The sequence below is a fragment of the Dermacentor albipictus genome, chromosome 5, assembly GCF_038994185.2.
Source record: "Dermacentor albipictus isolate Rhodes 1998 colony chromosome 5, USDA_Dalb.pri_finalv2, whole genome shotgun sequence".
NCBI lineage: Eukaryota > Metazoa > Arthropoda > Arachnida > Ixodida > Ixodidae > Dermacentor > Dermacentor albipictus.
The window spans coordinates 60,662,844-60,670,710 of NC_091825.1; positions in this window are offsets into that span (position 1 = coordinate 60,662,844).

The window sequence follows — 7,867 nt, forward strand, 5'->3', positions numbered from 1 at the left end:
ATCTATCTATCTATCTATCTATCTATCTATCTATCTATCTATCTATCTATCTATCTATCTATCTATCTATCTATCTATCTATCTATCTATCTATCTATCTATCTATCTATCTATCTATCTATCTATCTATCTATTCTCCTAAGCCAAATTAGTGCCCTTGTTGGTGACGTAACTTGATCCCGTAGTTGATCCATCGGCGTCAATTCAGCTTGGTCGTCCCGCTATGGCAAAGCTGGCATGGTATACCTTCCTCGTCATACCGCCATCGTCATCCAATGGCAACGATGCCAATCTGGTCAACCTCTCATTTATTACATGTATCTTTTAAAAATTACTTGCAATTGTCATCTTGCTGTGGACAGTATACATACTCTGCAATTCTAGAGACATCGTTCCTTATTGGTCATTTTATTTTAATCACGCTCTCGCGATTCAACGGTGATTATGTTCTTTTCTCATTGTTTTAATTGCATTGTCGTGATACAGTCCTCGCAACCTCTTCGTTATTATATCGTCCTCATGGTCGTCCCGTAGTCTTCATTATGGCTTTCTTATGGAATTGTCCTCACAGAGTCATCGACGCGGTATCGCTGTCAGAGGGTCATGTTCGTTCAGTTGATGCATTGCAACTGTCTCATCGTGATTGCCGTTATATCGACGTGATTGCGTTGTCATTCTGCCATTAGCATGCTTTCGTCCTTCAATCGCGCTTTTACTACCTTTCTTACTCTCACAAATTTTGGTGCTCTTTACGCAGACAGGCGAGAGCGTCTATTTGATAGAAAAAATGCATTTGTAACACAAATACTCATAAGAAAAAGAACGGCAAAGAAATAGTACCAACAATGCCTTTGTAAACATAAGCTAAAGCTATATTCGAGCTCTTCATACGCAACACGCCAACACCTAATATATGGTGCCTAAGATTCTAATAAGCCAAAAGACAAACTGCGTGACTGTCACGACTTGGCGTTAGCCTTTCCGCCTGTCACAAGACACCGCCGTTGTAACTCGAACGTGACCAAGATGTGGACCTCTATCGGTGTCGCTTGGCGGGGCTGTTTCCGACAGTAACGATAATAGACAGTTTTAGTTACACGTACGTAGAGGCTTTGCGTACGTAGACCGTCTACGTGTGAGCAGTGCGCATGCGTAGAAGGTAGCGGGCGTGCGCGCGTCTAAAAGACGTACGTGACATTCAATTCTTTGCGTGCGTTTCTTGCGCACGTAGACAGCTTCGCGCGGGAGTTCCGCAACATCACGAACAAGCGATAGCGGTCCGCGCTCGCGCAGACGGCTCGCATCGAAACACGGCGGCAGGATTCAATTGGCTACCACCGTGTTCACATTTCCCGATAGATGGAGCTACGGGGTCCCTCTTGGCGTGCGTCGCGTACGTGTAGCTAAAAGCGTTTCAGATGGCGTGCACGTAAGGTACGTAGGCTTTTCACGTTTGCGTACGTGAAGCCTATACGTACGTGTAACTAAAACTGTCTAATGCATCCGTGACGCACGAGCTACAGCGCATTGTAGCTGGTAGAGCGGCTGGTCGCTGATGTGGCCCGGCGGGTTGCTCCGTGGAACTGGACGGTGACAGGTGATGCGCTGCTGGCCCAAGACTGTGGGGCAGTACCACGGAACCGTCGCCGTTGTTAAGGAGCTCGAACTCATGGGGACTATACCTTATATGTACATTATCTGGTTCGGGTAACTCATAACTCCTGATCACGTCATCAGAGCACAGATACCTATGCGTCTGCACAATTAGGCTCACCTCAGCAATGCAAGCTCCCCCCTCCACATCTATTTTCCCATTTATGTTCTTCTCGCCTTCTTCCTGCACTTCACGTTTCTTAGTTTCATATCATTTTATGTTTGTCGGCTTCCCTAAATTACATTTATACATTTCTTCTTTTTCCCTACCAGCGCTGTCATCTTCACGCTTGACGGACGTTTTGCGCTTGCCGCATATAGCAGATCCGCCAGCATTGCCGTTTTCACCGCATCCTCATCGCTATGCCTTCGTCATAATTTCTTTATCGTATCCAGTTTACAACATGACTTGGTCGTCATCGGATACTACATTCTTGAAACATCAGGCGTAATCCCTTCATAGTCCTTGAATAACCGCATTATCATACGGTATTCGATATGCCACCATGGTCGTGGACGAAAGAGGAGCGCGAAATTTATAGCAGTGTACGCCGACCACGGAGGCTCTGCATGTCACGTATAGCCGAAGCAACACGATTCCTAGAATAACCACTACAGATTGTAAATAATGCTGCCTCCAGCAATAAGGTTTGCCACCACGTTGCATGAATGCTAATCGCATCAACGTCGACAATGATGGTCACAATGGTTCTGCCAATTTTTCGTCTAATATTTAACTCGGTCCTCTGTTTCCCATGCAGAACGACATCAGCAGACTGTACTATGTTCGACTGTAGTGATGTTTTGAAGTGCGCCCCTTGCATGGCATCCATGGGTGTTGCAATATTAAATACAGCTGACGAGAGCCGCAGTGAGCCTCAAGATATTCTTACTACGCTCCTGCAAGTCATTATTTCAATTGCCCTCGCCTAGCATTGAGCGGTGAGGGGTTTGTCATGCTACGCATCTCTAAATGATTTTCCTCAGGTTTTCATAGATTAGAATGGCCGCAGCCAACAAGCATCCGTCCGTTGTTCTGATACTTTCTGATTGAGTGCCTTCTTGCGGCTGTTGTACTGATGACAGTTTCTATGATGTCCCTTTCTGCGTGTTGGACGTCCCAAAGCCAGTCGCCTAGCAGCAGCCGTGTGCCTTCACGTGCATCATCATCATCATCATCACCATCATCATCATCATGGTTATGCCCACTGCAGGGCAAAGGCCTCTCCCATATTTCTCCAACAACCCCGGTCATGTACTAATTGTGGCCATGCCGTCCCTGCAAACTTCTTAATCTCATCCGCCCACCTAACTTTCTGCCGCCCCCTGCTACGCTTCCCTTCCCTTGGAATCCAGTCCGTAACCCTTAATGACCATCGGTTATCTTCCCTCCTCATTACATCTCCTGCCCATGCCCATTTCTTTTTCTTGATTTCAACTAAGCTGTCATTACCTCGCGTTTGTTCCCACACCCAATCTGCTCTTTGCTTATCCCTTAACGTTACACCTATCATTCTTCCTTCCCTAGCTCGTTGCGTCATCTTCAATTTGAGTAAAACCCTTTTCGTAAGCCTCCAGGTTTCTGCCCCGTAGGTGAGTACTGGTAAGACACAGCTATTATACACTTTTCTCTTGAGGGATAATGGCAACCTGCTGTTCATGATCTGAGAATGCCGGCCAAACGCACCCCAGCCCATTCTTATTCTTCTGATTAATTCCGTCTCATGATCCGTATCCACAGTGACTACCTGCCCTAAGTAGATGTATTCCCTTACGACTTCCACTGCCTCACTGCCTATTGTAAATTGCTGTTCTCTTCCGAGACTGTCAAACATTACTTTAGTTTCTGTAGATTATTTTTTTTGCATCAGAACTTAGTACATCAGTGCATCAGAACTTAGTAAACGGTAAGAGAAGCACGGTTAATATTTCGTTCAGCAATCTTAGAATACTTACTGACATTTCCGGTATTTATCTTTGCCCATGAAAATTTTCAACCACTTCCTCGCCAACTTGGGCGCCTGTGTGCGCCCGAAAAAATTATTTCGAAAAGAAAGAACTTCAGCCAGTGTGTACGTGTACACCACCAACTGTGCACGTGGCACTACGTCTGTGCTGCTATTTCACGCAAACTGTTTTTTCCACATCAAATGCGCCCCTCTTTCATGCAGCATTTTTTTTATTCCAAGATGGAGAAAAGAACTGATAATTGCAGCCGCACCAAAAATGGTAGTGAGTTTCACTAAATATGTATTTATCATAGATAAGCTTTGATTCGTTGGTTTAGTGGCTACAGGATTCTGTAGCAACAACTAGTTGCCGCACAGAATTTTTAAGGGAATCAGTAGCAAATGTATTCTCAAATGTTTAATATATCAGTCATATGAATGGCATAGCAATACACTTCTGTAAAAATAACACAAATGAAACTGGTAATCAACAGACGTCCCATTAAGGTTGTGACTAATTTTCATGCGGCACTGTATTAGTAATTTTTGTTGCAAACATTTTAGAGAGTAAGTTCTACTAGGTCACTAATATGAATATCGTAGCGATGTTCTGCTGTGGCATTAAAACCAATTAGAACTTCGCCGTGTATTAGTCTTGTCTTTTCAGCTTTAACTACGGCCACTTTTATTAATAAAACAATGGTCCTCAAACTGTAGTTTGCAATTTATTTTGGCAACAGCAAGCAAAATGTAAGTGTCATTGCTAGGTAACCAGGTTGTTGATTTATACTATGCTACCTTGACATAAAATAAATGGTGACTGTTTTAAATTGATGTCCAATCCAAATTTCCGAAACACCGCGGCGTCTGTTGTATAGGACAAGTATTGTGACTGTGCATGTCGGCAGTTATTCCGTCTGCTTCTTTTTTATATAAAGACATCAATTTATTTTGTCAGCATCGTATAGAGCGATTCACATGGTGCAGGTGCCTGACCTGAACAATCAGATGTTGCTTGCATGGCTAATTAAAACGTCAAAGAAGACCATGGAAAATTAATGCTTCTGGATTTTAAATAATTTTCTTTACTGTGGATGTTGCTACTGTGCAATTGAATCAAAGAAATACTGAAGCCATGTCGGATTAACACAACTCATACTGTTAGCTCCAATTTGGGTTATCAGTCATCAAAATGTCGAGCCAAATGCATTCTTATACGATTTAGGTTTGGCAAAATCATTCCGATATTGCAGCAGAACAATGTTATGTGAAGCAGCAGTGTGTTAGGTTGCAATATGTGCATGCCGACATTACAAAAGTGGTGTTCCTTTAAAATTTTTGTTGAGATACATAGCTTCACTACTTCCCGCCTCCGTGTCGCAATAGTGACATCAACCCTGAATTGATTATTCAGAAGTTTATCTGTGAATCTATTTACACAATGCATGAATGATGTATTTCATGAAGGAGTGATATCTGACTTTTCGATCCATACAACAGAAGGAACGAATTTCGCCTTGTGATTTTTAGTAAGCTTCGTTAAGTTATCGTTACACCTATAGCGCCACAATTGTCATTACAGTGGCTAGAGATAGTGTAAAATGAAGGGGAAACAAAGAAAGGAAAACAGGCGAATTGTCATATCCAAGAAAGAGTGTTTTAACACAAGCATAAGAAATGCCAGAATAAATCATAAAAGTAGAAGACAATTATTCTAGCATAAATTACGAGAAAAGATTCTTTGAATGCGATGAAATTCACATTCTCATTCATTATGTAGCTCTACTAGAACAAGGAAATACAGTAATCATTTCAGGTGGTGGTAGCAAATTCTCGTGGTGGCTGCTTCGAATCCGAAATTGTCCAGGGAAAAAATGACATCTTAATTCTTACAGTTCTGCACTTTATTTCTTTGAATTTGTTGACATGGTTTCATCGTAAAGAAAAATAATCAGGAGGAAGTAATTAACTTTCATGCTATATACCTGTGTGAAAATGAAAAATGTTGCGAACAAATTTCACTTTTAACATCTTTCTATTATTCCCTAATGACAACCAACCAAGGTTTCCTTCAGAACGTGATACACTGAACTGCTTTGGGCGTTGTCCGAAAACAAGCCGTAATGTACAAGCCCCCTAAAGGTGGGAGTTTTTGAAAATTTAAGCAATACCACAGCTTAATCCCCATATTTGAACAGTTTCTTCTATCTTCATGTTCTTCCATTTCTTGACCACCTTGTTAAATGTCTTCAACTTGATCAGCTTCCGTTCTTGACCAGGGAATCTCATATGCTCCTCGCCTTCTGTCGTCATTGCTCCATGGATGGCACTGAATAACGTATCGGATGGAAGTTCCGTCTTTCTTCCATTCTCGGTGCTTTGTAATAAGTAGTCCTCGCGATTGCTTGCTTCCTCGCTGCTCTGGTACCGAGATGCGGGCCGGAGAACAGAGTCCTTGAATCAAACCCCGTTTTCACGTAAATCATGTCTCCAGCAATTATATCCGGTATGTTGGACCAATGTCGTTCATCAATTTTCCTTTCCATAGGGTGGCGATATCTCCGTTGTTGCTCCGTAGACAGTGGCTTTTCCCGGACTGTAGCATTCTCCAGAATGCCAGGTTCCTTATCGACTGCAAGCACACAGGTCTTCCAAAAGCGGCGAAGTGTGGGCTTCATCCTAATCCAGCAGTATAGGAAGAGTTATGATGAGAAACAACTGCTTCTTTAAAACACCTGCCGACTTTGAAGCCAAGGTTCATAACTTTTCTGGATGCTGCGAGGCGAGAAAACGTAGTTTGCTGCCGCGTTGTTGCGCCCAAGAAGGAAGCTATTCGCAACAAAAAGCGGCAGCATTCTCGCTGACCACGGCTTTTACGTTCCTACATATATGCCTTTCAAGGAATCATACGATGCAGTTCGTGTCTGCCGCAATCAGCAGCCAAAAATCTGGGTCACTCATCAATTGCTAACAGAAATGGTTAGATCTTCCGCACTCCTTCTGCTTTCTTTTCAACTTCAGCGAGGTCGAGCTGAACTACTTCGAAGGGTGTGTCAAAGTAGGCTGCTAAGACCATAAGGTTTTAAGAAGTCTGAATTTTCCCTTCCATAGGTGGCACTCATGGCAAGACTTGATGTACTTGGCAACACAAGTTTTAATGTTTTTTTCAACGGAAAGTCGTTATGTAAGTTTTCGGTATGTTATCAAAAAACTGCCGTGCCCTGCCGCCTCGGGACTATTATGATATAGGTGCAGTATGGTAGGACCATATGCCCGAAGAACATATGTAACGCTGATCCGTCGGGACCCCGTTCTTTTAGGCTGATCTAGTTGTAGCAAGTATGCCACTGCTGATTGTCTAAGGAGCTTTAAGACACAACCTTTGAAGTTGCTCTTGAAATATCTTACATCCATAACCGCTGCGAATGCCTCTTTTTCTGTGGTCGCGTAGAAGGAGCGAAGAAGCCGTAAGAAAGAGACACGGCATAAAATCAATGAGAAGGAAACTTGGCGTAATATAAACGGAAATGTATGCACTGAAAGATTAGCAGGGTGATATTATCATCAATGTCGAAGGTATAGTATAAGCAGCGGAAGAATTCTATGCTCTCCCATCCAGAACGTCGATGACTCAGGATAACTCCATTCGAAACGGTAATGAACCGGGTACAGGAACTCATCCTACAACTAGCGATGGGGTCACAAGGGCCTTGCAAGACATGAAACCCGGAAGAACGGCAGGGAAATATGGAATAACAGCCGGTTTAATCAAAGATAGGGGAGACATATGCTCGGAAAACAGGCGACTCTCTATACAAAGTGTCTATCCACTCAAGGGTCCCAGAAAACTGGAACAATGCAAACATTATACTAACCCAGAAAAAGAAGACACTAAAGAATTGAAAAATTATAGGTCTATTAGCTTACTCCTAGTATTATATAACATATTCATCAAGATAATCTCCTATAGAAAAAGGACAGCCCAAACTTTAGCCAACCAAGGGGACAGGCAGGTTTCAGCGAGGGGTACTCTAGTGGATCACATGCATGTCGTCCATCAGGTAATCCAGAAATCTGCAGAGCACGATCAGCTTCTATGCATGGCTTTCATAGATTACGAAAAGCCATTTGATTCAGAAGAGATACCGACAGTCATAGAGGCATCACGTAATCAAGGAGTACAGACCGCTTACGTAAATATCCTGGAAGAATCTACAGATGTTCTACAGCTACCTTAATTCTCCACAAGAAAATGAGGAAGATAG